The sequence below is a fragment of the Lutra lutra genome, chromosome 3 (assembly GCF_902655055.1).
Source record: "Lutra lutra chromosome 3, mLutLut1.2, whole genome shotgun sequence".
NCBI lineage: Eukaryota > Metazoa > Chordata > Mammalia > Carnivora > Mustelidae > Lutra > Lutra lutra.
The window spans coordinates 107,998,774-108,020,045 of NC_062280.1; positions in this window are offsets into that span (position 1 = coordinate 107,998,774).

Here is a 21,272-nt window from a genome sequence, read left to right on the forward strand (position 1 = left end):
ATAAGCAAATTTAAAACCCCTGTTAAATCTCAAGGTTATAGTGGCTAGAAATTATCTTAGCTCTGTCCTGGTGATGTTGCACAATGAACAGGGACCATTCGGGAAATCCTGACTTGTCAGGAAAACAAAATTGTTATTGGATTTGTTCCTTTAGCAAAAATTATGGGTTATTCAACTGTACTTTGAAACTAACATCTGGATCCATTACTTTTGCCTTAGAACTATCTAATAATCAAGCCATAAATCCTTAAGACCAAACTACACAGCTCAGCTGGCCAAGTGGCTTGACCCAAGTGCCTTAGGGGTTTGGAGAGGAACTCAGGAGCACTGACCTACTGCATTTTCAGTAAAAATAATTTTTATTATTTTACTGAACTAGATAAACTGACAGTGGCACTGAAGCTTCCCATTCTGCTCTGTATAACAAGAAATGAGCTTTGATGTTGAAAATGATGCACATAAACCATATTGTGTATCTATAGATTTATTGATTGGAGTATGTTCAGTGTTATCACAAAAAATGTTTATATGAAATCACAAAAGACATCAAATAGCCAAAGAAATTCCAAGAATGAACCAGGAGGTATCAGACTTTCTGATTTCAAGGTATGTATGAAGATATAGTCATCAAAACAGTGTGGTAATGGCATAAAAACAGACAGAACCATGGGATAGACTCAAGGGCCCAGATTAAACCCAAACATATATGGTTAACTAATATTTGACAAGGGAGCCAAGACAATATGAATGGAGAAAAGAAAATATCTTCCATAAATGGGGCTGGGATAATTGGGTATTCACATGCAAAGAAATTAAAATGGACTGATATCTTCTATCACTCACAAAAATTAATTCAAAATAGACTAAAGACTTGAATGTTAAGACCTGAAATCATGAAACTCTTTGAAGAAAACATTGGAACAAAGCTCCTTGATATGGGTCTTGGTAATGATTTTTTGGATATGACAACTAAAGCATAAGCAACAAAACAAAAAATAAACAAGTGGGTCTAAATCAAATTAAAAAGCTTCATACAACAAGTAAACCATTAACAAAATTGAAAATATAACCTATGGGATGAGAAAAAGATAGATTCAAACCATATATTTGATAAGGGGTTAATACCTAAAATGATAAAATAGTCATAAACTCAATAGCAAAATATCAAATGACCCATGTGTAAAATGGGCCATAGACCTGAATAATCATATCTGCAAAAAAAAGGCATATGCAAGGCCAGCTGGTGCATGAAAAGACCTCATCATCCCTAGGCATTAAAGAAATGCAAATTAAAGCTACAATGAGATGTCACCTCACCTGTTAGAATGGCCATCATCACAAAGACAAGAGATAACAAATGCTGGTAAGGATGTGGAGAAAAGAGAAAACTTGTGCCTCACTGTGGGATTGTAAATTGGTACAGCTGCTGTGGAAAATTGTAGAGAGGATCCTCGAGGAGTTAAAAATAGAATTACCATATGCTCCAGCAATTTACTTCTGGGAATATATCCAAATGTAAATCTGAATCCCCATTTTTCCATAACAGCATTATTTACAGTAGCCATGACATGGAAACAACCTGTGTCTATCAGTGGATGAATGAGAAAAGACATCAGACTTGTGGTTAAAAGAAGTAGAGGGTGGGAAGAGGGGAAATTGGACGAAGGTGGTCAAAGTACAAATTTCCACTCATAAGATAAATAAGTACTAGGAATGTAATGTACAACTTGATGAATGAGGCTATCACTGTTCTATGGTGTATAGGGAAGTTGTTATGAGAGTAAATCATAGAGTTCTTATCACAAGATGTTTTCCCCCTTTTTCTTTTAGTGTATCTGTATGATATGATGGATGTTAGTTGAACAAATTGTGGTAATCATTTCATAGTATAAGTAAGCCAAACTATCATGCTGTATCCCTTAAGCTTATACCAGTGATGTATATTCATGGCTTTCTCAATAAACCTGGGTGGGGTGGGGAGTGGAGAAGTCAGATGAGCCCAGGACTAGTAAGGACCTCAAAACATGCAGAAAAAATTCCAGGTCTCTGTTTACTCTGCATACTATGGGACTACAGAAACCCTCCTTCCTCCAAATGGTCAGATGCCACAGTGAGTGCAAACAAGGGAGAAGTGGCAGAATCCATGAAACTGAGCAAGTATCTACAAAAAGACATTTCCTAAATCAGATTAGACTAAATAAATATTTCTTTGTGTCAATCAGATAAAGGATCATGAAGAAACACTCCATTAGTTTTAGGCAAAATGAATTTTGTGCATTGAGCGGCAGTGCAGTTAAATTGCCATCTGTATTTATACAAACAAATCCCCTCATATACAATATTTGTGTATGTGTGTGTGTGTGTGTGTGTGTGTGCATTTATATTCATATGTAGATGTGTGCATGCACATATTCACGTGTCTTATTGACAGAACAGCTATCACTCCAGTGGTTTTCTCCAACTATAAGCCAGATTATTTTTGATCAAGAATCCATTGATCAATACTTAGATATACATTACAAGTGGATTTTGTTGTTTCATATCACCCACAATTTACATTGAGCTGGTAATTTCAATACTTATTAAGTATTGCCGCACCCGCACCAGCGACTGTGCAGCATGGCAAGCAAATCGCTTCAATGGCTGCTAGTCCAAGGGTACGTGCCTGAAGTGGCTAAGCCCTCTGGTATTGGGTCGCAGAAGCTCCCAAGAAGCTGTGTTCCACTCCTGGGGACCTGCTGGGCCGCATTTAGCACCTGGGTGTTTCTTATCACCATTGCTTTAGGCTTATTGTTTCTTGGCAATCGCTCTCAAACAACAGAACTGTTACAAATAAAGACTCTGATCTAGGTCAAGCTTTAATCATTATGCTTAAGAATTCTTCGGGGTCTTTTGGGGAAATTTTAGACGCCTTACAAAAGTTAGAACTAGGAAGACTTACAAGAAATAGGAATAAGAGATCCACACAAAGTGAAACTAAAAGTAAACACGATAAGGATGAAGATTATTATAAACATTTAGGATTAAAAGTACGTCGGGAAAATCACACATTGCAAGTAAAGATTGAGGGAAAATGATGGACGCCTGGCACATATACAGGTCCTTATAAATTGCAACCCACTAAGGCACTAATTCCTTACACAGGAATATATGATTCAAGCCTCACGCGGTGGGTTACTCATAAGGGAAGGAAAGTAAAATATAGTTCCCTAAATAGATGGACAAAGGTACAATTAATCAATATCCGTTAGGTCGGTTCGCCCCGCTGAAGGGACTAAATAGGCAATAGGAAACTAGTCAAAACCGCATGTCCAGCAAGTATAACCTCAGGCTGAATAGCTATTGTTTAGGCTAACTTTAGGCTAATACGTAACCAAATGTTAGGCTATTCTGAGTAAGAAACATCATATTTGATCCTGTGCCAATGTTCCATGTACAATGCATATAAAAATTGATATTCACCGCAATAAATCGCAGCAGTTGATACACGCCTTGAGTGTGCCTCTCTGTCTGTCACGCCGAATCCACCCCATACCTGCTTATCCAAGGATCCCCCCGCAGACTCACCGCTGACAGTCCGCGGCAAAGTATGAATTCCCTCATAATCTCAGTTTTTTTTTTTTGCAGGTGTCCCAATTTTAATCTTTACCTGGAATTTTATTGACATTTTTGCTATTGTAATAACCATCCTTTCTCTCATTTGTTTTTCACAACTGGGCAGAACTAAGAAAAGACCGGCATTGTAATTGTTTTATAATTATAATTGTGTTGGTAGAAATAGTTCTCTATGTCTGTCTGAAGAAAAGAAGTCATTGATAGTCTATTAACTGAAATATATCATTATTCAAAGGCCTATAACCCTTACTCTTTTTAAAAATTATTTATTTATTTTTTTAATTTCTTTTCAGTATTCCAGAATTCATTGTTTATGCACCACACTCAGTGCTCCATGCAATACGTGCCCTCCATAATACCCACCACCAGGCACACTCAACCTCCCATCTGCCTCCCCTCAAAAACCCTCAGTTTGTTTCTCAGAGTCCATTGTCTGTCATGGTTCATCTCCCCCTCCAATTTTCCCCAACTCACTTCTCTTTTCCATCTCCCCATGTTCTCTGTGTTATTCCTTATGCTCCACAAATAAGCAAAATCCTAGGATAATTGACTCTCTCTGCTTGACTTACTTCACTCAGCATAATCTCTTCTAGTCCCATCCATGTTGATACAAAAATTGGGTATTCATCCTTTCTGATGGAGGCATAATACTCCTCTGTATATATGGACCATAACTTCTTTATCCATTCTTCTGTTGAAGGACATCTTGGTTCATTCCACAGTTTGTTGACTGTGGCCACTGCTGCTATGAACATTGGGATACAGATGGCCCTTCTTTTCACTACATCTGTATCAATGGGGTAAATACCCAATAGTGCAACTGCAGGGTGATAGGGAAGCTCTATTTTTAATTTCTTAAGCAATCCACACCATTTTCCAAAGTGGCTGCACCAACTTGCATTCCCACCAACAGTGTAAGAGGGTTCCCCTTTCTCCACATCCTCTCCAATACTTGTTTCCTGTCTTGTTGATTTTAGCCATTCTAACTGGTGTAAGGTAGTATCTCCATGTGGTTTTGATTTGAATCTCCCTGATGGCTAATGATGATGACCATTTCTTCATGTGTCTGTTAGCCATTTGTATGTCTTCTTTGGAGAACTGTTCATGTCTTCTGCCCATTTTTTTATGTGATTATCTGTTTTGTGTGTGTTCAGTTTGAGGAGTTCTTTATGGATCTTAAATATCAGCCCTTTGTCTGTAGTGTCATTTGTGAATATCTTCTCCCATTATTTTGTTGATTGTTTCCTTTGCTGTGCAGAAGTCTTTGATCTTGATGAAGTCCCAAAAGTTCATTTTCACTTTTGTTTCCTTTGCCTTTGGAGACATATCTTGAAAGAAGTTGCTGAGGCCAATGTCAAATAAGTTACTGCCTATGTTCTCCTGTGGGATTTTGATAAATTTCTGCCTCATGTTGAGGTCTTTTATCTATTTCAAGTTTATCTTTGTGTATGGTATAAGAGAATCATTGAGTTTCTTTCTTCTACACATAGCTGTCCAATTTTCCCAGTACAATTTATTGAAGACAATGTCTTTTTTCCACTGGATATTTTTTCCTGCTTTGTTGAAGATTATTTGACCATAGAGTTGAAGGTGTGCTTGGGGGTTTTGGTTCTGTCAGTACCAACAGACAAAGCCCATCTTTCTCTCCAAGTGACTTCTCCCTCAGGCACTGAGTCTCTTCTCAGCAAACAACTAAGTAATACCTCAATCCTGTTACCAACATTTCTAATTCCAGCATCACCCATCTCCCTATCCCAACTATTAAGGCAGGCTTGACCCACAAGCTGCAATCAATGAAAAAGGGAAAACAAATTATTTCACCTGAGTTTTGTGTGTGACCTAAGTCAGCTTTTCATGTTTAACCAACACTGATATTCACAAATGTAACCAGATTTTATGTTTTCAAAGAAAAGAAAATTAATCCAGATGTTTTCTGTTTGGTAAATATAGGTCTGTTCTCTTTTGGTGTATTTTGCTTGGTACATTTTCATTATGAAACTCTTCCTTCTTTATTCAGTATCTCTCATCCTGAAGCTTCTCTCGAGAAATATATCTTTTCTGATATTCTCATTTCTCAGGAAAACTCTTCTTTTAATACCTCAATCTCAGCACTATTTTTATACATATTTATGTGCTGGGGGAACATATATGTGACAGAAAGTTAGTGTTTTCTTTTTCATAGGCAGAAGTAAAAAAGTTAATTTTAGGGGCAACTGGGTGGCTCAGTGGGTTCCCTGTCTTTGGCTGAGGTCGTGAGCCCAGGGTCCTGGAATCGAGCCCTGCATCGGGCTCTTTGCTCAGCAGGGAGTTGCTTCCCCCTCTCTCTGCCTGACTCTTTGCCTACTTGTGATTTCTGTCTGTCAAATAAATAAATAAAATCTTAAAAAATTAAAAAGTTAATTTTAATAATCAAATTAATTGAGTGGCTACACAAGCTTGCATTCGCACCAACAGTGTAGGAGGGTTCCCCTTTCTCCACATCCTCACCAACATCTGTCCTTTCCTGACTTGTTAATTTTAACCAATTCTGAATGATGTGAGGTGGTAACTCTCTGTGTATTTGATTTGTATTTCCCAGATGCCAAGTAATGAGCACTTTTTCATTTGTCTGTTGGCCATCTGGATGGCTTCTTTGCAGAAATGTCTGCTCATGTCCTCTGCCCATTTCTTGATTGGATTATTTGTTCTTTGAGTGTTGAGTTTGGTAACTTCTTCATAGATTTTGGATAGTAGCCCTTTATCTGATATGCCATTTGTGAATATCTTCTCCCATTTTGTCAGTTGTCTTTTGGTTTTGTTGACTGTTTCCTTCACTGTGCAAAAGCTTTTGATCTTGATGAAGTCCCAATAGTTCATTTTTGCCCTTGATTCCCTTGCCCTTGACAAAGTTTCTAGGAAGAAGTTGCTGTGGCTGAGGTTGAAGAGGTTGCTGCCTGTGTTCTCCTCAATGATTTTGGTGGATTCCTGTCTCACATTGAGGTCTTTCATCCATTTTGAGTCTATTTTTGTGTGTGGTGTAAGGAAATGGTACAGTTCCATTCTTCTGCATGTGGCTTCCCAATTTTCCCATCACCATTTGTTGAGGAGACTGTCTTTTTTCCATTGGACAGTCTTTCCTGCTTTGTTGAAAATTAGTTGATCATGGAATTGAGGGTCTATTTCTGGGCTCTCTATTTTTTTCCATTGACCTATGTGCCTGTTTTTGTGCCAGTCCTATACTGTCTTGATGACAACAGCTTTGTAATAGAGTTTGAAGTCTGGAATTGTCATACCACCAACTTTGGCTTCCTTTTCAACATTCCTCTGGTGACTCAGGTTCTTTTCTGGTTCCATATAAATTTTAGTATTATTTCTTCCATTTCTTTGAAAAAAAAAATATGGTATTTTGATAGGAATTGCATTAAATGTGTTGATTGCTTTAGGTAGCATAGACATTTTCACAATATTTGTTCCTCCAATCCATGAGCATGGAACGTTTTTCTATGTCTTTTTGTCTTCCTCAATTTCTTTCATGAGTACTTTATAGTTTTCTGAGTACAGATTCTTTGCCTCTTTGGTTAGGTTTATTCCTAGGTATCTTATGTTTTGGGGTGCAATTGTAAATGGGATTGACTCTTTAATTTCTCTTTCTTCTGTCTTGCTGTTGGTGTAAAGAAATGCAACTGATTTCTGTGCATTGATTTTATATCCTGACACTTTACTGAATTCCTGTACAAGTTCTAGCAGTTTTTGAGTGGAGTCTTTTGGGTTTTCCATATAAAGTATCATATCATCTGCAAAGAGTGAGAGTTTGGCTTCTTATTTGCTGATTCGAATGCCTTTTATTTCTTTTTGTTAGCTGAGGCTAGGACTTCTGGTACTATGTCAAATAGGAGTGGTGATAGTGGACAGCCTTTCTATATTCCTGACCTGAAGGGAAAAGCTCTCAGTTTTTCTCCATTGAGAATGATAACTGCTGTGGGTTTTTCATACACAGCTTTGATGATATTTAAGTATGTGCCCTCTATCCTTACACTGTGAAGAGTTTTGATCAAGAAAGGATTCTGTACTTTGTCAAATGCTTTTTCAGCATCTATGGAGAGTATCATATTGTTTTTGTTCTTTCTTTTATTAATGTGTTGTATCACATTGATTGATTTGCGGATGTTGAACCAACCTTGCAGCCTAGCAATAAATCCCACTTGGTCATGGCGAATAATCCTTTGAATGTACCATCAGATCCTATTGGCTAGTATTTCGGTGAGAATTTTCCCATCTATGTTCATCAAGGATATTGGTCTGTAATTCTCCTCTTTGATGGGGTCTTTGTCTGGTTTTGGGACCAAGGTAATGCTGGCCTCATAAAATGAGTTTGGAAGTTTTCCTTCCATTTCTATTTTTTTCAAACATTTTCAGGAGAATAGGAATTAATTCTTCTTTAAATGTTTGTAGAATTCCCTGGGAAGCCATTTGGCCCTGGGCTCTTTTTTGTTGGGAGATTTTTGATGATTGCTTCAATCTCCTTACTGGTTATGGGTCTGTTCAGGCTTTCTATTTCTTTCTTGTTCAGTTCTGGTATTTTATACATCTCTAGGAATGCATCAATTTCTTCCAGATTGTCATATTTGCTGATTCATAGTTGTTCATAATATGTTCTTATAATTGCATTTCTTTGGTGTTGGTTGTGATCCCTCCTCTTTCATTCATAATTTTATTAATTTGGGTCCTTTCTATTTATTATTGATAAGTCTGGCCAGAGGTTTATCAATCTTATTAATTCTTTCAAAGAACCAGCTCCTAGTTTTGTTGATTTGTTCTACTGTTCTTTTGGTTTCTATTTCATTGATTTCTGCTGTGATCTTTATAATTTCTCTTCTCCTGCTGGGTTTAGGCTTTCTTTGTTGTTCTTTCTCCATCTCCTTTAGGTGTAAGGTTAGGTTGTGTACTTGAGACCTTTCTTATTTCTTGAGAAAAGCTCGTATCACTATATACTTTCATTTCAGGGCTGCCTTTGTTGTGTCCCATAGATTTTGACGAGTTTTCATTTGTTTCCATGAATTTTTTCAAGTCTTCCTTAATTTCCTAGTTCATTTATTCTTTGGTAGGACACTCTTTAGCTTCCGTGTATTTCAGTTCTTCCCAACTTTCCTCTTGTGATTGAGTTCTGGCTTCAGAGCATTGTGGTCTGAAAATATGCAGGGAATGATCACAATATTTTGGTACCAGTTAAGACCTGATTTGCTTCTCAGGATGTGATCTATTCTGGAGAATATTCCAGGTGCACTAGAGAAGAATGTGTATTCTGTTGCTTAGGGATGGAATGATCTGAATATATTTGTGATGTCTGTCTGGTCCAGTTTGTCATTTAAGGCCTTGATTTCCTTGTTGATCTTTTGCTTGGATGATCTGTCCATTTCAGTGAGGGGAGTGTTAAAGTCCCCTACTATTATTGTATTATTGTCAATGTGTTTGTTTGATTTTGTTATTAATTGGTGTATATAGTTCGCTGCACCCATGTTAGGGGCATAGATATTTAAAATTGTTAGAACTTCTTGTTGGACAGACCCTTTGAGTATAATATAGTGTCCTTCCTCATCTCTTATTATAGTCTTTGGCTTAAAATCTAATTGATCTGATATAAGGATTGCCACCCCAGCTTTCTTTTGATATCCATTAGCATGGTAAATTGTTTTCCATCCCCTTACTTTAAATCTGGAGGTGTCTTTGGTTCTAAATGAGTCCTTGTAGACAGCATATTGATGGGTTTTGTTTTTTGTGGGTTTTTTTTTTTGTTTGTTTTTTTAATCCATTCTGATACCCCATGTCTTTTGATTGGGGTATTTAGCTCATTTACATTCAGGGTAACTATTGAAAGATATGAATTTAGTGCCATTGTATTGCTTGTAAGGTGACTGTTACTGTATATTGTCTCTGTTCCTTTCTCATCTACTACTTTTAGGCTCTCTCCTTTCTTAGAGGACCTTTCAATATTTCCTGTAGGTCTGGGTTGGTGTTTGCCAATTCAATTTTTGTTTGTCCTGGAAGCTTCTTAGCTCTCCTTCTATTTTCAATTATAGCCTAGCTGGGTATAGTATTCTTGGCTGCATATTTTTCTCTGAATATATCATGCCAGTCATTTCATCACGCCAATGAAAATGGCGACCTCCCAAATCCAGTCCAGAGGAGCTGAGAGCTCAGGGTCCCAATCCTCAGTGCACCCTCAGAGAAAAGCTGTCAATCACTCCTGTCTCCCTAGTCTCCAGCCATGCTCTGTGCTCACCCAGCCTGTGACTGAGTGTTTCTGTCTCTGGTGCATGGCCCCATTTGGAGTCTCCAAACCCAGCAGATTCCTGGATCCTGGAAGGCAGGGGCTTCTCTCTGGATCTGCTGCATGTGGGACCCCTGCTTGAAGGGCAGTGGCCTGACTGAGCATTGGTTCATGGTTTAAGGTGAACCTGATCTGAAAGCTCATTCCTTGGCTCTGTCTCTATAGTTGGCTTCCCCACTCCAATACCTGGGAATTCTGCCACACTCAGACACCCCTGATCTTTCTGTGACCCCACGGGACCTGAGAGTACACTGTCCCTGCTAGGGCTTCATCCCTGCTTAACCTCTGGAGTGATGTCCCTCAGTGGAGCTGAGTTCTAAAAGTTCTGATTTTGTGCTGGACTGCTCCACCAGTTGCCAGGAGCTGGATCCTCCCCCCACAGTCTATCTTTCCAGTGTTTGGGATTCACTTCTCCGCACTTTCTACCTTTCAGAGAATGGTTGATTTTCTGTTTCTAGAATTGTTGCTCTTCTTCTCTTCTATCTCCTGTTGAGTTTATAGGTGTTCAGAATGGTTTGATAACTACCTATCTCCACTCCTGGGACCTGATGTCATTTTAGTCTGCTATGCCTCCACCATTCTGCTTCCTTACAAGAAGAAGTCATCTTATTGAAGCAGTCTAATTAGGGCCATCTGTCTAAACTGCAATGTGGCTAAGGATTGACTCAGGCAATATTGGAAGTTCTAGGCTTTAGGAATGCCCAGAGTTTTTGGAATTAGTTACTTGGATGATTCTACCTAATCTCCTATCTTTTTAAATCTACCTTGCTCCTCATTTCTTTTATCCTCTGTGGTTGGTGACATGGCTACATATATACCCTTCCTCACCCCTCCATATACTACCCCACCTTGTCTAAATCTCCCATCTTGATTATCCTCCATCTTTTGCTCACACTAATTTTGAACAATTCCCAGAGGAACATCTTTGTTTGTTTCTAGTGAGCCTTGAAGTTTTTTCTATACTCCAAAGATCAAGAACAGATGAGCTTTAGCATGAACTATCCCATCATCACATATTTTTCAGCCATATGATCTTTGAGGCAGATTTCAATTTGAGTTATATGGAATGTGATAAGTATATAATTCAGTTATAATTCTCAACTACACCACATGTTTCTTTGCCTGAATAACCTGCTGTATAATCATTGATCTTCAAATTATAAAATTTTCAACATAAAAGTAGAATAAAATGGTAAAATGAAATTCATGTATTCAAAAATTGTTAATATATGGCCTTATCTATTTTGTTTGTAGTTCCATCCAATGGACTTTTTTTATCCTAATTCCAGACAACATATAATTTTATCTGCAAATAGCTCATATTTATAAGAAAGTAAGAGACTTTTACTTTAAAAATTACACCTGCAAAACCTTTATCATATCATGTGCAAAGAAAAATAAATTAATTAATTAATAGAAGCAATATCAAGAAAGTATTCAAATTTCCACAATTCTCTTTCTCTTGCCTGTGTATTTCCTGCATATCTGATGACACAATTTTTCTTAACCTGATAAGTATAATTTAGAATCTAAATGAAGCTGATGTCAGTTGATGTAAAATCTCTCCTAATCTATCATTTCCCCTTCTTTATCTTGAAACTTATTCTTGAAGACTTTGAGTTTATTAAACTTTTCCCTTCTCTGCATATATAGTAACCAGAATCTTATATTGGAACCACTGACAGGACTTGAATATATCTTATATGTAAACATGGTATCCACTGCCTTAGTGAGGAGACCAGCTTTTTATTGAGAAGAACACTTTACATAAGGATGTATTTCCTAATATCTGCAAGGATCTTAAAAGTAGACCTTTATTCCTTCTGATCACAGAGGATCACAGACAAAGAAAATTTGGGTGGGGAGGAAGTACCAAGACGAACTTCAGCATAAAAAAAAAAAGTGGGCTTTAGTAATTTGTACCATCAGGAAGTTGTGAAAATTTAAGAATGTCTTCCTATCTTGTTTTCAGATGACCTAACTTCCTGTAAGAGTATTATAATTTGATAACAAGATTTTGACCTTAATTCAAGTTCAAAAACCACCTCTGAGAAAACACACTATAAGATGTCATTTTTCATGCATACCTTACCATGAAGAAAAAAAAATCCAAATATTGAAAACCTAGAGGGGCTCCTGAGTGGCTCAGTGAGTTAAGCCTCTGCCTTTGGCTCAGGTCGTGGTCTCAGGGTCCTGGGATTGAACCCCATGTTGGGCTCTCTGCTTAATGCCTTAATGTCTGCTTCCCCCCCACCCCTGGCTGCCTCTCTGCCTGCTTGTGATCTCTCTCTATGTCAAATAAATAAAATCTTAAAAAAACAAAACAAAACTAGATTTGTATTTATTTCTTTAACTAATCTTTAATGACAACCTCCAGAGATGTGGTGAAAACCAAATCTTGTGGCAGTTTATTCTGGTCACTGAGGGTCTGAGTTCATTATAAAGAGGGATAACAAATTTTCTGAGAATTCTGAGTTGTGGTGTGACATGATCTGACTTACATTTTAAAGGCATGATTCTGGCTTCTCTGAAAAGAATAAATGTAGGGAGACCCAAGCAAAGGCAAGGAGACCTATGGGAGCCTATTCCAGAAATTGAGGTGAGTCAGAGTATCTGGGAGTTTGATGGTGTGCCTTGGAGTCTACAGTTCTAACTTTATCACTCTTAGAAAGAAAGCAAGAGCTACTGCAATAAAGTGGCTTTGATAAGTTCTGGACCTAAATTTTTAAGAGCCCAAATATAAACTTGTTTTCAAAAATCTCAGTCCCAGATATAAACTTGGTTTCAAAAATCTCAGTCCTCAAAAATATGAAGTAACAAATACTTTTGAATTCTTTAAAAAGAAAACCCTGCAATTAATTTTCCAATTGAAATGCCTAATGAAGTTGTTTTATATCTCAGATTTCAAATCTCCTGATTCACACGTGGTATAGAAGTTCTTCCTGGAGAAATTGTTGATTAGTGATAAGTGCCAATAATGTTTACCATTTAAAAGAATATTAATGTTGAGAATGCATAAGTGGGACACTCTTTCTTGTGCTCCTCTTCACCTAATCAGATTCTTTCCAAATCACTTCCTACTATGAAACCATCTACACAAGCCCAGAGGATTTATGCTCTATTTAAGCTCCTATAAAACTTATTTCAGGGTGCCTGGGTGGCTCAGTGGGTTAAGCTTCTGCCTTCGGCTCAGGTCATGATCTCAGGGTTCTGGGATCGAGTCCCGCATCAGGCCTCTCTGCTCAGCAGGGAGCCTGCTTCCTCTCTCTTTCTGCCTGTCTCTCTGCCTACTTGTGATCTCTCTCTCTCTCTGTCAAATAAATAAATAAAATCTTAAAAAAAAAACAAACTTATTTCATATGCCACCATGTGGATTTCGCACTAAAATTTGTTTTCCTCAGTTTTGCCTAATCCAGTGATATGTAAAACTCACTGTGAAAAAAATAAGTTGTTATTGTTTTCCCTTAAAGACGATAAAATTGAAACTCATAGAGGTGAAGATTTGCCAAATACTTAATGGAAAACAATTTACAGAGACTCTCTTTTAGAAGTATTAAGATGAACCAAATCAAATTGCCAATATCTGAGGAATTTTTAACTCCATCACACTATTGCTCTTAATTTGACTCCTACAAATCATATTCCAAACGAAGGTAACAAGTTACATTTGGTTAATATATCTTCAAAGTCTCTTATAGTCTATCATCTTCCCTTTTTTTTTATCTTGTTATTTATTCTCAAAGGATTTCAGTTCATCATCTTTGTTTTTGCTTCTATATGAAGTTTTCTATTACAAATCCCTTCCTCTTCCCATTCACCTTGGTAACTTTCTGGAAGACAGTTGATGTCTTAAATGTCTTTTCAAAGCATAAATACATTTATTTAAACTAAACAAAACCAAAACCAAGCCATCCATTCCTTCCACTTCCAACTTCCTGCTTCTGGCAACCAACAATCTCTTCTCTGTATTTTATTTATTTGTTTATTAGATTTATTTATTTATGTGTTGGCTAGATTTCACATGCAAGAGTGATCATATGATATTTGCCTTTTCCTGTCTGACTTATTTCAGATCACATAATGCCCTTGAAGTCCATCCATGTTGTCACAATTGACAAGATTTCACTCATTTTTGTGGCTGAATAATAATTCCTTTGTGTGTGTATATGAGTGTGTGTGTGTGTGTGTGTGTGTGTAAAAGATTTTATTTATTTACTTGAAAGAGAGAGATCATGAACTGGGAGGAGAAGGGGCAGAGGAAGAGGAAGAAGCAGACTCCCAGCTGAGTGTGGGGCCTGATCCCAGGACCTGAGTTCATGGCCTGAGCCAAAGGCAGATGCTTAACCAGCTGAGCCACCCAGGCACCTCCTGCTGTATATTTTATACCAAAATGTCTTTATCTTTTCATCCATATGGGCATTTAAGCTGTTTCCCTATCTTGGCTAGTAACACTGCCATGAACATGGCCATGCATATATCTTTTGATTTAGTGTTTTCATTTTTTCAAATAAATACCCCGAAGTGGAATTCCTGGATCGTACAGCAGTTCTGTGTTTAATTTTTTGAGGAACTTCCATACTATTTTCCACAATGGATGCACTAATTTCCATTCCCACAGTAGTGTGCATCCTCATCACTCTTTCCTCTGCATCCTCATCAACACTTCATTTCTTGTGTTTTTTTGATAATAGCTATTTTAATAGGTGCGAGGTGATATCTCAGTGCTTTTGGTTTGTATTCTCCTGATGATTAGTGACATAGAACATTTTTTCATATGCCTGTTGACATTTCTATATATTCTTTGTAAAAATGTTTATGCAGATCTTCTGTCCACTTTTAAATTGCTTGTTTGTGTTCTACCATTGAGCTGTATGAATTTTTTATATATTTTGGATATTAACCTTTCATCAGTTATATGATTTGTCATTACCTTCTCCCTTTTAGTAGGGCGACCTTTTGTCTTATTTGTTTGCTTGTTTGTTTTTGCTTTTTCTATGTGGAAAATTGTTCATAGTAGTCTCTTATAGCTATTTGTATTTCTGTGATGTTAGTTGTAAAATCTTTTCTTTCATTTCTGATTTTATTTATTTTAATCCTCTCTCATTTTTTCTTGGTGGGTCTACCTAAGGACTTGTCAAGTTTGTTTACCTGTTCAGAAAATTAGCCCTTGGTTTCATTCATCTTATCTTTTATCTTTTTAGTCTATATTTTATTTATTTCTGCTTTAATCTCTGTGACTTCCTTCCTTCTACTAACTTTGGGCTTGTTTGTTCTTTTTCTAACTTTTTGAGGTGTAAAGCTAGGTGGGTTTTTCCCCTTAAACGTCTTTTTGTTCTGTCATGACACTATATTGTGGTCGTGGAGTTAGTCATCACTACTGCTGGGTAGGCCTTGGTGACTTATCATACCCTTTATTATAATACAAATATCTGTTAATCTCCCCATTAGATTATGGATATCCTAAAGGCAATATCTTTTATTTCACTTAAATATTTAGCAACTAGCAGAGTGACCAGATGGAAGTTCTATATGTCTTTGTTTCAGAGTAATATGAGTGCAGGAATTAATGCATTATATTCTCTTAAAATCACATAAGAAGCAATAATGAGAGCAATTTTGACAACAGGTTCTGAAGTTAGACTCACTGGATTTAAATCTAGATCCAACATTTACTGCCTACAGAGGTTATAGATGTTATATGTATTAGATGTTATTTATAGTAATTATTTACTGAATTGAGGTTCTGTGGTTGTGTATTTATGTTTAGTGGAGGTGGTAGTAATAGTAATAGGAGGAGGTTCTTATTAGCACTACTTTCAGAATTTTTCCACATTAATGTACCAGCCTATTTCTTGGAGAATATGACTTCTTGTTAAATAAAGAGGCCAACAATTGCATGACTGGTTTTTGGTACCCTCTCCAATTTTTAAACCATCCACAGTGAATCTAATCAAGTAAAGCATTTAGAAATGAGTACTAGGTGGGGAATGGGAGGTTGGGGGAGCCAGGTTGTGGGTATTATGGAGGGCATGCATTGCATGGAGCACTGTGTGTGGCACAAAAACAATGAATTCTGTCACACTGAAAAGAAATAAAAAAACAAAAACTAACTGAAATAATAATGCTAAAGAAAAAGAAAAAGGATAATCATTATACTTGAGATCCCATAAAATGGGACTGATATCCCATGCTCAATTTTCACTGAGGTCTGAAAACAAATCAGGTAGTCATCTGCAGGCACTGTTATGATTCTTCTTCATGGATACTGCAGAGACTGTTTTGAAGCAGGAGCAAAAATAGCTTGCTGGTAAACCCCAGTCCTGAGCACTTGCATGAAAAAGAGCTCAAGTCCTTTGATTTCCATAGGAAGTCTGGGTATTTTTCTTTTGCTGAGGCCTGGAAGAACTGAGACAGGAGTTGCCTAGAGGCCATCTGTGTCAGTATGTAATCTGTACAGATGCTATCCAAGGTGGGAACCAAGTCAGTCCTTGAAGAGTAACATGAGATCAAAGGCGCAGGTATAAGGACAACAGTGATCAGTAAGACAAGAGGTCCTAACCAAAAACACCTGGAACCAGTAGGAAATATAGTGAAGGGAACAAGGTACAATAGAAACACAGCAAGGGGTCTAAGATCTTAACCACCTTGTTTACTATTGTAGCTTCAGTGCCTGGCACAGGCATAGAAAACATTTTTAAATGTTAAATGAAAACATGACTGGATTATTGAAGGGAGATGAGACTGCCTAACCATTTAAAAGTATAAATCTTGCCAGATTGGTATAATATTTACAGAAACATCAAATACAATGGGGGAAACTGGAAGATGTTTGAGTTGTCACATTGCTCTATTTTTTTTTAAATTTTATTTATTTGTTTGACATACAGACTACAAGTAGGCAGAGAGGCAGGCAGAGAGAGAGAGAAAGGAGGAAGCAGGCTCCCCGCTGAGCAGGGAGCCTGATGCGGGGCTCGATCCCAGGACACTGGGACCATGACCCGAGCCGAAGGCAGAGGCTTTAACCCATTGAGCCACCCAGGTCCCCACATTGCTCTATTTTTAAAATAATCTCCAACAAGATTTTATTATCTTGTGTCATTATCATATTTCAAGAGGTTTATGGATAGATATTTAGCCCTTTGGTCCTAATGTTCAACAAGTCTATGATTTGATGAATGGGACCAACATCATACAAGGAGGATACAATATAGCTATGGTGTATCTTGAGCAAAGAGTGTAATTGGTCCAGTCAAGATGAGGGAAATAAAGTTCAGATGTTGAAGGAAAACCACATCCAATTACATCAGACTTAATTTTTGTCAGTCAGCAAGAATGGTGTCTGGATCCCAGAGTAAAAATAAGACATAAGACTCAAATATATCCATTCAAGTCAAAATATCTTATTTTAAATAAATTCTTAGAGTCTTAGTCAGTTGGGGCTGCTGTAACAAAGCACTGTAGACTAGGTGGGTTATAAGCAACAGATAGATTTTTCTTATGGTTTTGGAAGCTAGAAGTCTATGATCAGGGTGCCAGCATGATTGGCTTCTGGCGAGAGCTCTGTCCTGGATTGCTGCCTGTTCTCCTCTTTTAAATTCACTTGGTGGAAACAGCAAAGCTGCTCTTGGGGTCTCTTTAATAAGAACACTAATCCAAAGGTCCCACCCCTTAATATCATCACATTGGGGGTTAGGATTTCAACACCTGAACCTTGGGGAGACACAAGCATTCAGTCCATTGCACTCAGCTTTGATAACATGTTTAGTAAAATGGTAACGTAAATGTGAGGTCATAGAGTCACTACCTGATTCCTTCCTTGGGAAATGAACATTGTTTATATTCAGGATCAAACTGAAACAAACAAACAAACAAATACCTCTCTGTTTGATCTAAGTTAATATACCTTATGAACCTCAGTTTTCTCAGTATGAAAACAAAGTGTTGCAACCTATTTTAAATAACGGAAACTAAACATGATTTTCATTCACCACTTCTTCCAGTCTTGAAGAGTCTCTGGAAAGAGAGCTCAAAGTGCTGACACATAGGCACCAGGTTTGACAATGTACAACATCACCTTGGCCTTAAGGAAGGCTGAAAAGTTTCACAGACTAGCACCACTTTGCTTTAAAAATTTCCTTTCTACTTCCCTCTAGAAGTTTGCAGAAATCTCTTTTTTTGGTAATTAATATGTTTCTGCTTTCAGAAATGACAGGCTAAAGTTCTGCTTATCCAGATGGAAGCAAACTGTTTTGTTGGCTTCTCTCCTTGAGCAGCAGCCAATGTAACCCTGGGTTTCTGGTTGAAGTTCCAATGCAGAAATTCCCAAGCCACCAGCTGGAAGGCAAAACACTCAGCATCTATTCTATTTGTGCCAATCAGGGAGAAAGATTAAGAAATATAAAAATAGAAAAAAAAAGAAATATAAAAATAGGTATCTACACATTCAATATTTCCAGAGCACTTCATAGAGGTGATTTGATAGGGGTTATAATTATTTAAAAAATATTAAAATTTTACTATATTAAATAAACCTCTCTTCTCTCTCTGTCTCTCACACACTCAGAAAGTGTGTATGTGTATATCAGATTGGGGGAAATATCACTGAATACTAAGATCAAGTGAATCTGAGTGGTGAGAAAAGAAATTCTCAATAATTAGTCATAGTTGTGAAGAACATATAGATTTTCTTTTACATGAAACTTTATATTTGTCTTAAGTTGTAAGAGGGCAGAAGTTTGGTTTAAGATAAATATGGAACATACTCTTTCACAACTGGAAAATATGATTCTGATAAAGTAAATGCCCCTGACAGAAACTTCAGAATGTAGAAATCACCTCAGCACTGAATTCTGTAATGACAACAGCATGATTATTCTTATTTCAGGGCAATCATTTGCAGAAGGTACAAAGAATAGTAAGAAGGAAAGAATGGGGGCTACTTCTCAGTAGTGAAAACCAACTATAAAACACAAGTCATCCTGAAATGCAAATTTGCAAATAGTCTAACTAGCAAAAAGCTGAAGCCAGAAAGGGTTGTATCTGAGAAGAACTGGGAAGGAGCTTAGATATTAGGACTTGCAGTGAAGGGATGATGGAATAACAAACTTTTTCAAGGGAAAGGCAGAGAAAAGGCAGTGATTCTTACTAAGTTTACTTTATAATGTGTTCAACTGATATGATCTTACTATAGCCCACACTATAGTCTTTTGTAGTATGATCATCCACGTATTACACATGTGGAAATGGAATTAGTTTAGATAATATGTCCATGCACATATAGGTAGTAAAAACTGGGACCAGAATTCCAAAGTGGGCTGTCATCCAAAGCCAGTGATCTCTCAAGTTTGGAGAAGGGCTCTGTCTTTTACCTAAATATATATTGATACTCTGGAAAGAAATTTAAATACTGTGCTGAACAGAGAAAATTTAATTACTTCTGAGCAACCTGGTTCAATCCATTTAGATTATTTGTAAAGACAAAAATGTTCTGTTTTTTTCTCTACATATTAAAGAATAAAATAAAATGTATTTGCCAAAGTTTGCTGTAATCTAAATCAGTAGTTCTTGAAGAAATTAATTACTATATACCAAAATGTCTTATGGGTTTGGATTATACAGTTTGCTTTTTATAAATATGCATTCTAACATCATTGGTCTTTGTGTGTCTGTGCAATGCAGAGAATATTTTCACCAAATATAGGCATGACAGTTTCTGGACTTTTCCTCCAATACTTCACAATACTTCTTCATTTTGATGATCTTAAAATCTTAGGGAATTGTTCTTTTAGAGAGAACTTCAAATACTTTCTCAAACCAGTTTTCTGGAAAGTCCTGATATGGAGAAGGAGATGGAGAAGGAGAAGGAGGAGGAGGAGGAGGAGGAAGAGGAGGGAAAGGAGGAAGAAGAAAAAGAGGAGGAGAAGAAGGAGGAGAAGGAGGAGAGGGAGAGGAAAAGAGGAAGCAGAAAAAAAAGAAAGAAAAAAAGGGAAAAGGAGGAGAAAAAAGGGAAGGGGAAGAAGGGGAAGAAGAAGAGGGGAGAGGAAGAGGAAAAGGGGTTGGGGAAGATAAGAAGAAGAAGGAGGAGGAGGAGGAAGAGGAAGAGGGGAGAGGAGAAAATAAAACAACCAAAAAAAAACAGAATGTCTTGAGAAAATGGTGCATTTTCAGACCTCTGTGAATGCAGACTATTGATGCTAACTTCATCATCATCATCATCATCATCATCATCATCATTATTATTATTATTTAGACATTTCTAAGGAGATAGGATGATGTCTTCTGGGGGTTTTCTTAAAAATCCAACCCCAAACAAGGAAACGCTATGCAGAACTTTAAGTGAAAACCATGGCCCCCACTAAAGACCCAGATTAAGAAGAGGAGAAGTTGGAGTTAGAAGTTACGGCTTGTGAGTAAATTACAAGGCACCAAAACAAGAGAAGTATTAAAATATCTGTAACAAAATAGATGAAAGTCAAGGACAGGAAGCTGTGAGAATGAAACTCTGTACAAACAGGGTTTGATGGTTCAAAAGCAAAGCCATGCCAAATAACTGTACAGTTTTAAGAAGACAGGTTGATGGGGTCACTATGAAGGTTGACTCTGAGTGATTTTTATCATTGTTATTTCCACATATGAATCTTTTTTAAAGACTCTCTACTAAAGACATGTTTCTATTTCAAAACCTAGCAACATATTGTCTGGCTCTGACTCTCCTCCCAATTCCTGTCCTTCTAAATCATTTTTGAGAGCTAATTAGGTTGAGTGCCATTTTCAGCTGCTACTTTGGAAGATAAGGTACATGCCTGAATATTGTGTACTTACTGCTGTGCACATCTGTGCTTCATATCAATCTGTAGGGATTTTGAAAATTAACATCCCTTTAAAGGCAAAAAAGGGTTATAATCAAAGCCATGTATTGCTAATTGGTCTTTGGTCTTGTGGATATGGCCTGGACTAAAATTAAAAATGTATAGTAACAGTATTAGGACACTCCTTTCTTTTTGGAAATATTTCCCTCCTGCACAAACACAAACAGATAGAAAAACATTATTAGAAAAAAAAATTTATATCTTAAAAGAAAACGTGTGTCTAAAAAAATAAATAAATTCAAATTTTTAAAGATGTGCCATGTCAATATAAAATGAAAATCCTTTTATATTGTCCAGAAAATGAGTTAGTAGAATTTTCCACTGATTTTGAGATGCTTGGCAGGAGGAGATAAAACAAACAAACAAACAAAAGTTTGTGAAGTAGAAAAATGAAGCCAACTTTTTCCTCCATGTCCATCAGAAACACAGGTTTTTGTTTTTGTTTGTTTTTGTTTTTTTCACTCTACCACATTCTATTTTAT